Source organism: Cyprinodon variegatus, unplaced genomic scaffold (genome assembly GCF_000732505.1).
Source record: "Cyprinodon variegatus isolate N-32 unplaced genomic scaffold, C_variegatus-1.0 Scaffold338, whole genome shotgun sequence".
Classification (NCBI taxonomy): domain Eukaryota; kingdom Metazoa; phylum Chordata; class Actinopteri; order Cyprinodontiformes; family Cyprinodontidae; genus Cyprinodon; species Cyprinodon variegatus.
The window spans coordinates 834,042-847,646 of record NW_015150791.1 but is presented as its reverse complement, the minus strand read 5'-3'; the positions used below and the strand labels follow the sequence as shown (position 1 = coordinate 847,646).

Here is a 13,605-nt window from a genome sequence, read left to right as displayed (position 1 = left end):
ATGTAATGTATTAGCAGATATATTATTAGGATAAAGAGTCTCAGGTTTTTACGTTTTTATTTTAACAGTGGCTTAGTTTTAACACTTTTTCCATAAAGACCAGATTAGTGTAACGTGTTACTAATAGTTGTTTTACTAATAGACCCTAAACTAAGTTTCTTGGTCTTCAGGATGTTGTTTTGTGTTAATTTTCTGTAACAAGCCTGTGAGGCTTTTACAGAATAGGTGAATTTTCTTAATATACAATAATAATTACTGTTTACTTATTAGGTAACCTCTAAAGACAAACTGATAAAATAGCCGCTGGCGTACAAATTCATGTCACACTTATCATTCCTCTTCAGATATATAGAATCAGAATCAAGTTTATTGCTAAGTAGGGTTGCACCTACAAGGAATTTGACTTGGTGTTAATGGTGCAGACAATATATATAGTACATAGCTATATACTATATACACAGTAGGCTGTGGACTGTGTGTACTACTTTGCGTTGGTCTTCCATATAAGATACATTGAAAGGTATGGTTATAAGGTGTAACATGAAAGTTTAAGGGCTGAGTAAATGTAAAGTAAATTGCCCTAATCTGCTCCTTACCTTAGGTCTGCTTTTACTTTGCTTTCGGTTACTTACTCAGCTCTGCAACTCCTCTTCATCACTGCTGCCACCATCATGCTGTCACAGGTTGTCATGGCAGCCCTCATCGGGCTCGACCCGGTCTTAACAAGGGAAATATCTCACATTATTGGCAGGGATCAGATGAAACTCATAGTGAAGCTGGTCCTTAACAGTAACCCGTCACCCTCCTCCTCACCCACCCATATGGACCTTTTCCACCCTCATCGGCCCTCCAGGGTGCTGCCCAGTAACCTGCTCATGAATATCTGCAATAATCATTTTTTCCCTGCCCCCCACCCCTGTGCAGAGATCCTCACTGACCCATGGCAGTTTTTAATTAATGAGCCTGACCGTTTGTGCTCCCCTTCACACTCCAGCAGTATTTTCGCCGTCAGTTTGCTTGTAAGCGGCCGCCCAGTCAGACACCCTTTGGGCATAAAGGCACAATTGCATTTTAATGGAACTCTGCAGCACTTATTGATCCGGTGGAATGGAGTGCGGTTGGTACGGTGGGTGGGTTTAGCTGCAGCTAGGCCTCGTCACTGAGCCACTGAAGGAATGCAGGGATCTTATATAATTCTGCTCAATGCCCACTGATACCATCCCACTAGTTCAGGTCATTGCTTTTGATGAGCTCTGAACGACTCTGATGTGATCTGATCTCAGTAATGGCCCTCAGTGGGGGAACTGGATAAAGGGGTGTGGTCACAGGAACAATCAGAAGACCATTGACAGTCAGGCCACGCACTTTGGTGTTTTTTTTTTTTCTTTCTTTCTTTCTTTTGTGTAAATTCCAAAAAAGACATATGCACAAAACCAAGGTGTTTAATATTTGGTTTATTGCTTTATCCTTCATTAACTGATCATTGCATCATGCAGAATGTAACTGCATTGTTTTTATGCATTGTACCATATTGTTCTAGACGGAAATGTGTGTATATACATATATGGAGAGTGCCATAATCCAGAGTGAAATTAATCCTTTTCCGACATAGGGTAAAATGCCCCCTGGTGAGGAAGAAGTAATTTATCCAGAAGTAACAGAAGAAATAATATATCCAGAAGTAAAAGAAAAGGCTAGAGTACAGTTATCACTTGGGAACAAAATCACTTTATCTTTTGAGATACATGTTGTTGTCTGGTGAGAATTTATTTTTGGCCAAAATTACCATTTGAGCCAAACAGAGAAACTTGTATCAATAGAACACCACTTCACCTGTAAAGTATAGAGGTGGTGGTATTATGGTGTTGGATAAATAGGTTCAAATTACTGTTACCCATAGGGTGAAACCATAAAAGAAATCGTTTAAACCAAGGTTTAAAAGTTAATGCTTCGTTCTACTGTTCTGTTCAGTATAAAAATGTTTGTATATACAACTAAAAGTGAAGCCTTCCTTTATATTCAAATTGGACTTAATTTTGTCTGAATTTAAACAGAAAAAGTATAGTAACAGCTAAGGTAATAACAATGGCTTTTTTCCCCTTTAGATAAACTGTATCTGATTATGTAAGCTGTTTTCTTCATTAATGCAATATTGTAAAATACCCTAAAAGATGACATAGGCTGATTTGTAGTAGCTTGATCATTTTATGGATAATTCTAACTCATTAACTCTGGTGGGAGAGAGGAATCATTTAGCATATCTGCAACATTTTTCATTAAACTTGGCTTCCAATGAAAAGTAATGTGGTGTAGTTGATATGTGTATACTTCAACATAGAAAGAGGTACTGTTGAAAAAGTACTAATTTTTACAGTTAATCAATAGGAAATATAAAAATTGCTGGTTAATTGTTTGGGGCATCTCTGGAAATTACCTTAGGTGTTTTATTCCCACTGTGGTAACACCCTACATGTTTATTTCCATAGCACATAGCTGTGATTCCACAGAGTTTTCCTGGGCCAGGGTCAAATCATTTGCATAAGCCTTGGGATCATTGTTACAAACATGCTCTTAATATCTTATGTGCTAAAAGAACTGTTCAAAAAATATATTTCTTCTTCAAATAGGCTCCTCTTTAGCCAGATTTATGTAAAGTCCAGTCCCAGTGTAAACCATAACTGGGATTTAAAATTGGTCTTTTGATTGGTAAAACGTGTCGAGAACATGTCAGTAGTATTTACAGTATATCAAGGGTTTTTAGATTATAGACATATGGTTTTATCTTTATTTAGAAAGTAATGAAAAAATACAAAATGCAAAGAATTAAAATTACCTTTCTTACTTTCCGATGCAGACATAGACATACCGGTACTTTAAAATACAGACATGGACATACTTAAGACATAGAGAATTAAAAAAAATAAAATATACCGGCATTATGGTGCGAGACTGAATTATAGAACATATATAGTTATATAAAACATATATATAAAAAAGAAAGATCCTAGGTTCCTGGTTGGCTAGTGGGTTGTCAGTGATGGGAGAGTGGGTAGAGTGTTCAGCATCCTGATTGCTTGGTGGATGAAGCTACTTGTAAGTCTGGTGGTGCTGGTCTTCATCAGATTTTAACAGTGATTTGATCTGGCATCAGAATAAAATTAGCTTTTAAGAAGTTAATGGAAAACATTGTACTGAGAAGCACAAAAAAGAAACAAGGTAAAATATTCCCTGCTCATTATGAGTGTTTTTCTTTTTTTTTTTTTCTTTTTTTTGGTGTGGTTAAAAAAGGCAAAAAGTACTTATTTAATCTGACCATTTCCTCCCTATGTTACTTAAGACATTGACTTTTGTAACTAGTAAACCACCTCCTTGAGATTAAAATCTAGAGTTAATGATAGTAGTCTCAATAGTCCATTGATCTGTCTATGATGTAAGCCCATGCTGTTTGTTTTTCACATTGTTGGGTTTGAAATGCAGAGATTAGACCTTTGCCTTCCTTGTGTTGAAGGCTCCCTTCCCTTTAGTCACACATTGTTGATGATTGTTTTAGTGCAGATTTCATCTAGCCAAGGGCTCCACCTTAGAATAACATTAATGTAGAAGAAACTTTTTTTTTCCCCACCTTATGAGAGGTATTTTTGCAGTCGGAGCTATACAGGAGGTATGTTTTGTCAGCCTGGAAGAGATTCTCTGTCTGGCTGGGTAATCTGTGGATAATTTATCACTGCTGTAACACATCGAGGGATTGGTCGGGATTAGATTCAGATTGCTGCATGCTTACATGTTCGCATGTTGCTTTGAGCTGCCCATAGAGAGGTGTAAAATTGCACAATGTTTTGGTGAAAGCATTCCATGAAATATTGACATGCTGATTTGTTTGCTTGTGTGGATGTAATTATCAAGACACTTTGAAACAAACATCTTTCATCCAGTAGATCTGTACTCTTAAAAATGGAATACTGCCTTGTTTCTCTGATTAATGCTTTAAAAAAAAAATCTGTTTCTGGAAGAAAAACCTATGCATTAGCACAGCTGGATCTGTTGGGGCTACAGACTGTCATGTATAGTCTATAGACTTCTGCGACTACATCTCTAAAAATAAAGATTAACATTTTAGGTCGCTTTTGTAAACTAGTTAATATTATATGATATAGATTAGAAGTTCCATACAATTGTAGCATTGCGTATTTCAAAATAAAATAAAAATTATAATATAATTATTACATTTAGACACCTGACGGCTGATCAGCACCTGTCATCTCTTGTTATGGTGTCAGATGTCTGATCTGGGTTTTTGTCTCCACTCGGTGCAGGTCTGAAAACTTAGTGCATTACACAAAATTTGCTTTTTCATCAATCTTAAGCATGATTTATAGAAATTGTCATATTGAGCGTACCTTTTTTCTTTTTCCAACCTCCTAACATTAAAGGCAATAGTCGCTTTTATTAATGGAAAAAACTACAAATATGATGATTTTTCATTAATAAACACCAAATAAAATACACTGCTTACTCAGCTGTTTTAACTCGGCTCTAGAATTTGATTTAACCAAGAAACTTAACTCTTGACTTTATAAAACATTTAAAACTTATTTGAAAACGGCGTCCTGACTTCAAACCTTGGATGAATGTGAAGAGATAACTTTACACTTGGCACAATAAAGAAACTGACTGCTTACATATGAAACCATCCAATAACTTTGATAATCCAGAATTTTTCAGAGCCACCGTGGTTAAAGCTATTTCGGATGGTTATAGATCTGAATCTTTGGAACAAACGCCAGCATCATGCTTGGAATAGTTAGACCAGCAGGTTAAAATCGGTCTTCCAAGGTTTTCATTTGTATGAGCGAGCCAAACAGTAAATAAATAGGATTTCAACCACCTCTGTGATGTCGGTTTTCTCTCTTTATTGTGCATATAGATCAAATTTAACATACTTGTTCTGAAGCAAGAGATGCAACAGAAAAGATGTGCAGTATGTGTTATAAAATGACCTCTAATCTCTGAATCTTTCCCTGCTTGGAAAAATGTTTCTTACGAATAATCTGAAGATGTCGCATCAATTTTTGTACCTATTATCTTTTGCAGCCCTTAGCTTGTGTAGCTTTAAAAGGTCACCTCTTGTGGATAAGCAATAACCTTTTACCAAAGATTTTTTTTTTTTGTTTCATTACCTTTTTTTCTAATTTAACCTTTCCAAAAATTTAACTTTGTTGTTTCTCTGCTGTTTTTCCATTTCAGATGCTGTTTAACTTTCCCACTGCTCCTGGAAGTACTGCTCTTCTTTCCCTTCCTTGAATATCAAAAGACTTAAATTTAAACCTGTGAGGTAAAGTCATCTGTATGAGAACATCTTATTTAGTGTAAAGTGGGCAGAATTTCAACTAAGGAAGAAAATGGACATTTCTTTTTTTTTCTGTGTCTATATGTGGATTTGTAAATTATTTTAGGGAATAAAGTGCAAAGATGTTTACGTGCAGCTCTGGGACTTTTTGGAATGCAGCATACCGTATGATGTCTAATTAAATGAAATGCATTCTTCTCCTCTAGCTCATTGTCTGATTTCCAGATTTAGATTTTCAGTCTCAAAGGAAAAGCTGAGATTTGTCACCCAAGTATATAGGTTTCCTTTATAATTATGAATCATATATACACAGGGATACACAGCTGAAAGTCCTACTGGATAAACTGTTAAAAATGTGTATTACGCAAGAAAAAAAGCAATTAAGTAAAGAAAAAAAAGTGGCCATCATTACATCATTAAGAAATGAAGGTCAGTCAGTCCGAAAAATTGGCAAAACTTTGAAAGTATCCCTTAGTACAGTCACAAAAACCATCAAGCGCTACAAAGAAACTGTCTCACAGGAGGACCGCCCTAGGAAAGGAAGACCAAGAGTCCCCTCTGCTGCAGAGGAAAAGTTCATCCAAGTCTCAGAAATCGCAGGTTAACAGCAGCTGAGATTAGAGACCAGGTCAATGCCACACAGAGTTCTAGCAGCAGACACATCTCTAGAACAACTGTTAAGAGGAGACTGCGTGATTCAGGCCTTCATGGTAAAATAGCTGCTAGGAAGACACTGCTAAGGACAGGCAACAAGCAGAAGATACTTGCTTGGGCTAAAGAACACAAGGAATGGACATTAGACCAGTGGAAATCTTTGCTTTGGTCTGATGAGTCCAAATTTGAGATCTTTGGTTCTAACCATCTTATCTTTGTGCGACGCAGAAGAGGTGAACAGATGGACTTTACATGCCTGGTTCCCACCATGAAGCATGGAGGAGGTGTGGGGGTGCTTTGCTGTTGACACTGTTTGAGATTTATTGAAAATTGAAGGCATACTGAACCAGCATGGCTACCACAGCCTCTTGCAGTGGCATGCTATTCTGGTCTGCATTTAGTTGGACCATCATTTATTGTTCAACAGGACAGTTACCCCAAGGGTTATTTGACCTAGAAGGAGAGTGATGGGGTGCTGCGCCAGATGACCTGGACTCCACAATTACCGGACCTGAACCCAATCGAGATGGTTTTGGGTGAGCTGGACCACAGAGTGAAGCCAAAAGGGCCAAAAAGTGTTAAGCATCTCTGGGAACTCCTTCAAGACTTTTGGAGGACCATTTCAGGTGACTACCTCTGGAAGCTCATCAAGAGAAAGCCAAGAGTGTTCGAAGCAGTAATCAAAGCAAAAGGTGGCTACTTTGAAAAACCTAGAATATGAAATATTTTCAGTTGTTTCACACTTTTTTGTTAAATAAAGTATTCCAAGTGTTAATTTATAGTTTTCACACAGTCAGTGTGAATCTTCAATGGCTTTAAGTCTGTACTGTGTATGTATATATATATATATATATATATATATATATATATATAAAATCTTAGGGTTGGAATAGAAGCAGTTTCTGTAAGGAGCCATAGAATCTCTCATCATTGTTGGGGAAACGCATTTCTTCTCTCCCTAATGGTGGTGCGAAAAACAAAGATGTAGATATGGAAGGAATGTGACCTGAATGTTTAAGCTCTTCCTGGTCATAAGTCAGTCTGCTAACTCTCAGCTGAAGAATGGAAGGAATAAAATTGCTTTCTGTCATGAATTACTCCTCCTCGATCGGCCGCTGCGCTGTGTTTTTCTTCATAGCCATCTTCCTGGATGTAGTCGGCCTCATCCTCTTCCTCATTGGGATTGCAGCTCGCATCAGTTATTGGGACTTTTTTGTCCTCTCAGGGCCGCTAATCATGTTTCTCAGTCTGGTGTGCTGGATTTTCTGGTATCTTGGAAACCTAGAGGTGTCGATAGAGGAGCTGTTTGTGGTTTGAGATTCTTCATTCGTCTCCTTTTATCACCATCGCTAGAAACGGAAATTAAAGCACCATCCACAGGTTCAAATCTTCTCCTTTGAAATCTAAGTATTTCAAAAAAGTATTTTCTGTAGTTAAAAACTCTTCTTTTTTTCACTTTCAGGTGTTTGTGTGTTTAACCTTTATGTGGAAGGACAAACAAGGAGCTACAATTTTTAGATATGACCGTTGAGAATAAAAAGCTCTTTCATTTTTATGCCAGGGGGAAAAAAATGAGTATTTATGGAGACATTTGAGTATTTTGATAAATAGGCTTGGGTGATGTTCTCTCCAACTTATCCAAATGAAGCCAAGATGAAAAGGAACAACACAATAGGAAATGACTGCAGTCATTTAAATTAGCATGAATTTTGAGTCATTTTGTTGCAAGTGAATATTAAATTACATTTTTTGCTTTCTTTTGTACCCATGTTTCATCTTTTGTGTACTCTTTAAATACACATTGTTGTTGTTTGATTCATCTTTTAGCTTTTTATCTCCTACTTACCCCCACGCTGTTGTTATGTATTTCTATTGTAACAGCAAGGCTCAGGCTTTGCTGCCTTTTTTTGCCAAATTTATTTCATAAACTCTGCTCTTTATTATCCTTTTTGCATTAGTGTAAATATTTGATTTCTAATTCATAGCCTCCTTCGGTTCCAGATTCCTTTTATTTTCCTGTCCACTCTGACCCCATGACTGCTTAAATATTTAGTTTAAAAGCAAAATTTCCTTTAAATTTTTCTAGTCATATACATTTTTGAAGTCCTGAAAAAATTTATAGAATAGGTATCTCCTTTTAACATCTTCAGCCAACATTTAGGGAGAGGTTTGGCTTTTGAGGTCAGGTTAAAACTAAATCCTAGTCTCGTAGTTTTCAAACCAAACTTCAGTTTTGAAGTACTTTAAATGGAGGGGAAAGACTGATCTACTCAAGGTAAGATACTTACTCTACCTCTACATTTTCCTCTTCCTCTGTGTTGGAAACCTGCGGTCGTTTACCATGTCTGTTTTCCTGATTTTGAACTATAGTCTGTTGTTCCTGATCGCTCTGCGGGGATTTGCTTGTTGTGAAATCCGAGTATTGGTCGCTCAAACCGTTCAAACAGAACCAGTCGAACTGGGTCTCTCCAATCGGCTCAATAAGGGTTTTGTTTCTTTCAGAAAAAGATTTTATGATGGAATTAAACTTGGCTGTTTTATAGAGCTGCTGTTTGGCTCCAGTATAATCTTTATCTCAGGTATGTCATACAACTTGTTTTTCTCAAGTCGAAATACACACCCTATTTACAGAGTGACTGATATCTGAGCTTAGCACCTACAATAATCCCCTGTTATCCATTGTTTGGAAGAAGAGTGAGGCTATAATAACAAACTAACAGGGAAACGACACAGAATGAATGAAAGATGCCCCCAATGGTTCATTACATAACCTGTGTATAAGGGTTTTAAAGACAAAGCTGTCATTAGAAACTATTATCTTTTATCTTAAACCAGTCATTACTCTGATCTCTTTTGAAAAGCAGCTGTGTTTTCAAGAACCACGTTTTTTTTTTTTCCTTTCAAGAGGCAGTGCTTGGGATTGTGTCAACACCATTACTAATTCAGAACCTCACTGAGCCAAGCAGCTCAAGGAAGAGTTTATTTGAACTGGCCGAGGCTCCATAAGGTGTCACAATGCCGCAGCCGGCCTTGTCTGTGGGTGTTCGTGTTCAGCCTCACACCTTCCACGTCTCTTCATTACACTGCCACACAGAGCAAACACGGCTCGGCCCTGACGAACATGATACTGACTGCTGACAAAGGTAGCAGGGATTAGGTTCCGGTGTGGTGTTAGACTGTTGTCACGGCTGCCAGCACTTCACACTGCGGCAGCAGCATGGTGGCATGTGACAGGATTCAGCTTCACTGTGAAATCAGAGGGGTGCGATGCTGAGATATGAAACTGTTATAAATTATATTAAAACTTTGAAATCAGACGATCTGAAACTCACTGCAAAATGCATTTAATAAGGGAATTCTGCTTTACCAATAAGGAATCTGTTGTAAGCAAAAACAGATAATTTATTATTTTATTCTAGAAATTCAAATCAAGAGAATTTATATAATTTTTTCACAAAAAAATTATGTAAAAGAATTACAGCACATAGTTACTCCTATTTCTTTTGTTTAAAAAGTTACTCAAATTAAATAACTGAGTAAATTTAACTAGTAACTACCCACCTCTGTTAATGATTATTACCAAGTTCTATTTAAAGAAGTTTAACTGGATGTGAAACTAATTTAGTGAACCTTTGCTTGATCAATCTGAAGCTAAATGATCCAGATGTCTGGCAAACATGCATAATTATTTTCTTATGTGATGTAAAACAGAAAGTGAAAATAGATCAACTGCATTTTCGCTTTCAGAGCAAATAAAAAACATGAAATATATTTTAAACCAATGCATTTCAGCTTAATTTACTTATCGATTTTTGTCTGAGCATCTTAAATTCATTTCCTGGTGCCCGACATAAATCCAAACAGCCACTGAGTGGGTTAATTTAACCTTTAACCTAATTTATATTAATGATTTCATTTTGTGAAGCAGCTAATTTCCAAGTGGTCAGCTCAAAGGAATGGCTTTAAGTTATTGTTTGTCTTCACTTGGCCATGAAATAGTTGGCGTTAAAAATAATATAGTGTTTACAGGATTAAGCGACACTTTTTTAAACAGTGGGATGATTCATTCTCAAGGATCTATACAAATCAGTACTTTATAAAAATCAACCGGTAACATAAATTGGCTTTTTAGTTTTGCTAGTTCTTTTTTTTTTAAGCAATGCATGCATTTCCTGTTTTAGAAATGTTCTGAAATAAACTAAATTAATACCTCAGTTAAATAGAAAAAATAAGATGTTATTAGTAACTAAATAACATACATTAACCATAAATTAAACAAAAAAAAACTTTTGGTATTTTTGCAAGTTTCTTTTGATGAATAATAATTTATCTGTAAAATGTCAAATAAAAAACTACAAATAATAAGCTAACAAACAATCTGGTTGAAAACTTAACATCCAACACTGTAGAGTGCCTTTCAGCAAGACGGTCCTGGGTTTGATTCCCAGCATGGTTTTCTCCTGGTACTCCTCCTACCTCCTACAGTCCAATAACAGGAAAGCTGTAGAAGATGGATGCTCTGATCTGCTTATTCATCTCTATCCCAAAATCAGTTTGGATCTATGCTCACTTGTTGTTCCCACACTCTGAAATCCTGTTTGAGTAGATAATGAGGTAAACATCCAGTTTAATTCAACAATTATTCTACTCTAAAAGTGCACTTTTCTGACACTGTTTATTTCCAAAGCTGATAAATAAAAATTACATAAAGATTGATTTTTTTCTAGGATACAGTTAATTTGATTATTGTAAGTATGGAAATAATTGTTATTTAATATTGTATTAAAATCATTAACTCGAGTATACAGATTCATAATAATGTCATTTTCTGAAAGAATAATCCACCCAGAGCAGTAATAAAAACAAAAACTTTACCAAAATACACATTCAGCATCTAAGATGAAACATTATTTGACTGTAAATATGATCCAACAAGAATACAGGAGGTATAGCTTTAACTTCAGCTGCTTATACTCCTATATTTAAAGCAAAATTTATTTAGTCTGTAAATCATATCTTCTCCATAAGAGAAACATCTCAGTTGCCAGAATGACAATTACCTAATATTTTGGCAGTAAAAACAGGCAGCCAAATGTTTAGCTTTGAGGAAAAACTGAGGGATTTCATGGATGTCAGTCACACATTGTCCCCTGTCCTCCCCTATGTGTGCTGCGTATGTTTCTACCTATAGATTATAATCTGCAGATATATAAGGACAGCGATCAGAAGCTGATAAGTGGTTTAGTCCTGAAGGGGAAAGGTGGAGCCATGATCAACATTTCCAAGCATCTTAAATAACCAGTTACTCTAACAATCATGTCTTTGTGTTTTAGGAGGTAGCTGGAGAAGGAAAACCTGCAAACTCTGAAGAAAGACACCAAACTTTCATAATCGGGAAGGGTTTTATTTATACAGAGACGTGTTTTTGGCCATGTTATTACAGAATACGGCTGCAGCTAACAAAGATTTTTTACTAAATTAAACCAGGTGAAACTAAAACTTTTCCACTAAAGGAGTTCTTGTTAGAGCATATTGACAGACAAAAGCATTCTTTTTTTTATCTTAAAAGCAAAATGTTTTTTTTTTTTTTTTTTTTTTTTTTTTTTTTTTTTACAATCTTTGTATAATTACTGCTCTAAGTGGATTGTTCTGTTAGCATGTTTTAGAGTTTCTATACTGCAGTATACGATTGATTACTAAATTAGTTGACGATTATTTCAATAATCAATCACATTAATTGTTTGAGCCCTATTACAGACCATCAAGCTGAATAATCCTGATTGATACTTCCCGGTAATCTTTGAATGGTCACTGCTGCAGAAGCTGGTTGTAACAAAGTGCTGTGCCCAAGTCAATTAATGGAAAATTTAGTGAAAAGAAAAAGTGTGGTTAAAAGAAAGAAGTGTTTATCATTCCATCCATCCATTTTCTTCCGCTTTATCCGGATCTGGGTTGCGGAGGCAGCAGTCTAAAGGGCTTGTTATACTCCTGCAGCAGTGTGTCACAGTGAGCTTGTCGCAGGTACGTCGCAGATATTTTTGATTTATCCCAATGTTGAGGTGGTCTGGGCTGTTATTCCACGCCACAACTCAAGAGGGACAATCACAAACTAGCTATGGGACTAGATATGGCCGAGGTGGTGAGGAAGTGGAAAAACAAAAGGGGCAAGTTTGTGCGACAATGGTGGGACATGAGGGCGAAAAAGAGCAGGGATTCAGGTGGAAAAAGGGTCCCAGCGTTCTCGCTCACCTAGTTCTTCTAGCTGGTCCAAGTTCACAAGTCATTTTCCACAATGGCGGTCATTTAAAACTAGTTGGTAAGGTACCAAACAGGAAATATGCATAGTGTAGAGTGGATGTAGATTTGACCAATCAGAGGCCTCCTGTCTGTGGTCACCTACAATTTTGGAGATGTGCACCAGAGTGTCAGCGGAAGGGGCGGGGGCATAGTTGTTTTCACTGCGACATACACGCAGATGACCTGGTTTTTGAGCATAAACCAACCTTAAGCAGAGATGCCCAGACTTCCAGATCTACATAGACTTCCTCCAGCTGCTCTGGAGGGACCCCAAGGCGACACCAGGCCAGCTCAGAGACATAGTCCCTCCAGTGCGTCCTGAGCCTTCCACGAGGCCTCCTCCCAATAGGACATGCCTGGAACACCTCCTAGTGGAGGCGACCAGGAGGCATTTGGAATAGATGCCCAAGCCACCTTAGCTGGCTACTTTCGACAGAGAGGAGCAACGACTCTACTCAGAGTTCCTCCCGGGTAACTGAGCTCCTCACCCAATCTCAAAGCATTCACCCAGCCACCCTGCGAAGGAAACTCATTTTGGCTGCTTGTGTTCTCGATCTTGTCCTTTCGGTCATTACCCAGATCTCATGTTCCTCAGAGGTTTAAAAACTCGTTTCACATTAAAGCAACATTTCATTTTATTCAGATCAGTACATGTAAAAGTGTCTTACTTTTGACATCAACAGCATGAAAGCTTTTCTAAAATCTTTTACAGATTCAAACTTAAATCTGTCGGGGGATCGAAGGTAAGGATAATAGTACTTCCTGCACTCCACACAAACATACACTTATTTCACCTCTCCATGTTTTTAGCATGAGGACTTAACTCGTCTTCCATTTTGTGTCTTTATAACTTCTATGTGGTGCATGATTCAGCACAGGGCAAACAAACACACCTCATCATAAACTGGGTGGAGGTGAAAACCTTTTACTGCCTTCACTAGTTACAGTTCTTTAAATGCAGCAGTAGTAAAAGCACTTATAGTCTGAATTTAAGCAGGAATGTTCTGAGGAAAAATCCAATTACATGTCCAGGAACAGCCTTTTTTCAGACAATTGTATTCTTTAATAAATATTAGGTAGCACTAATCTATTTCCTAATCACGACTCCGTAAATGCAGTCAGTAAAGCTTGATATGGATGTCCATTTCCTCCACATGTTCAAAATTAATTACAGAACTGTTCAGCCTCACTTCCTGGAAATTAATTTCCCATTTAAGGATCTAATTTATTCCCGACTATCCTTTTCACAGAGCGGGTGCTGGCTTCTCACTACGGTAATGAGGTCCTACCACGCTTAAAAGCATTTC

The 13,605-nt window shown here is 37.1% G+C and overlaps 1 long non-coding RNA gene across 1 annotated transcript; it reads left to right on the top strand.

Annotated features, from left to right (window-relative positions):
• Positions 1 to 6,952: 6,952 nt before the first annotated feature.
• LOC107091472 lies at positions 6,953 to 7,565 on the top strand. The gene is made up of 2 exons (XR_001481529.1): positions 6,953 to 7,381; positions 7,464 to 7,565. It is a non-coding gene; the product is annotated as an uncharacterized LOC107091472 (long non-coding RNA).
• Positions 7,566 to 13,605: the final 6,040 nt, after the last annotated feature.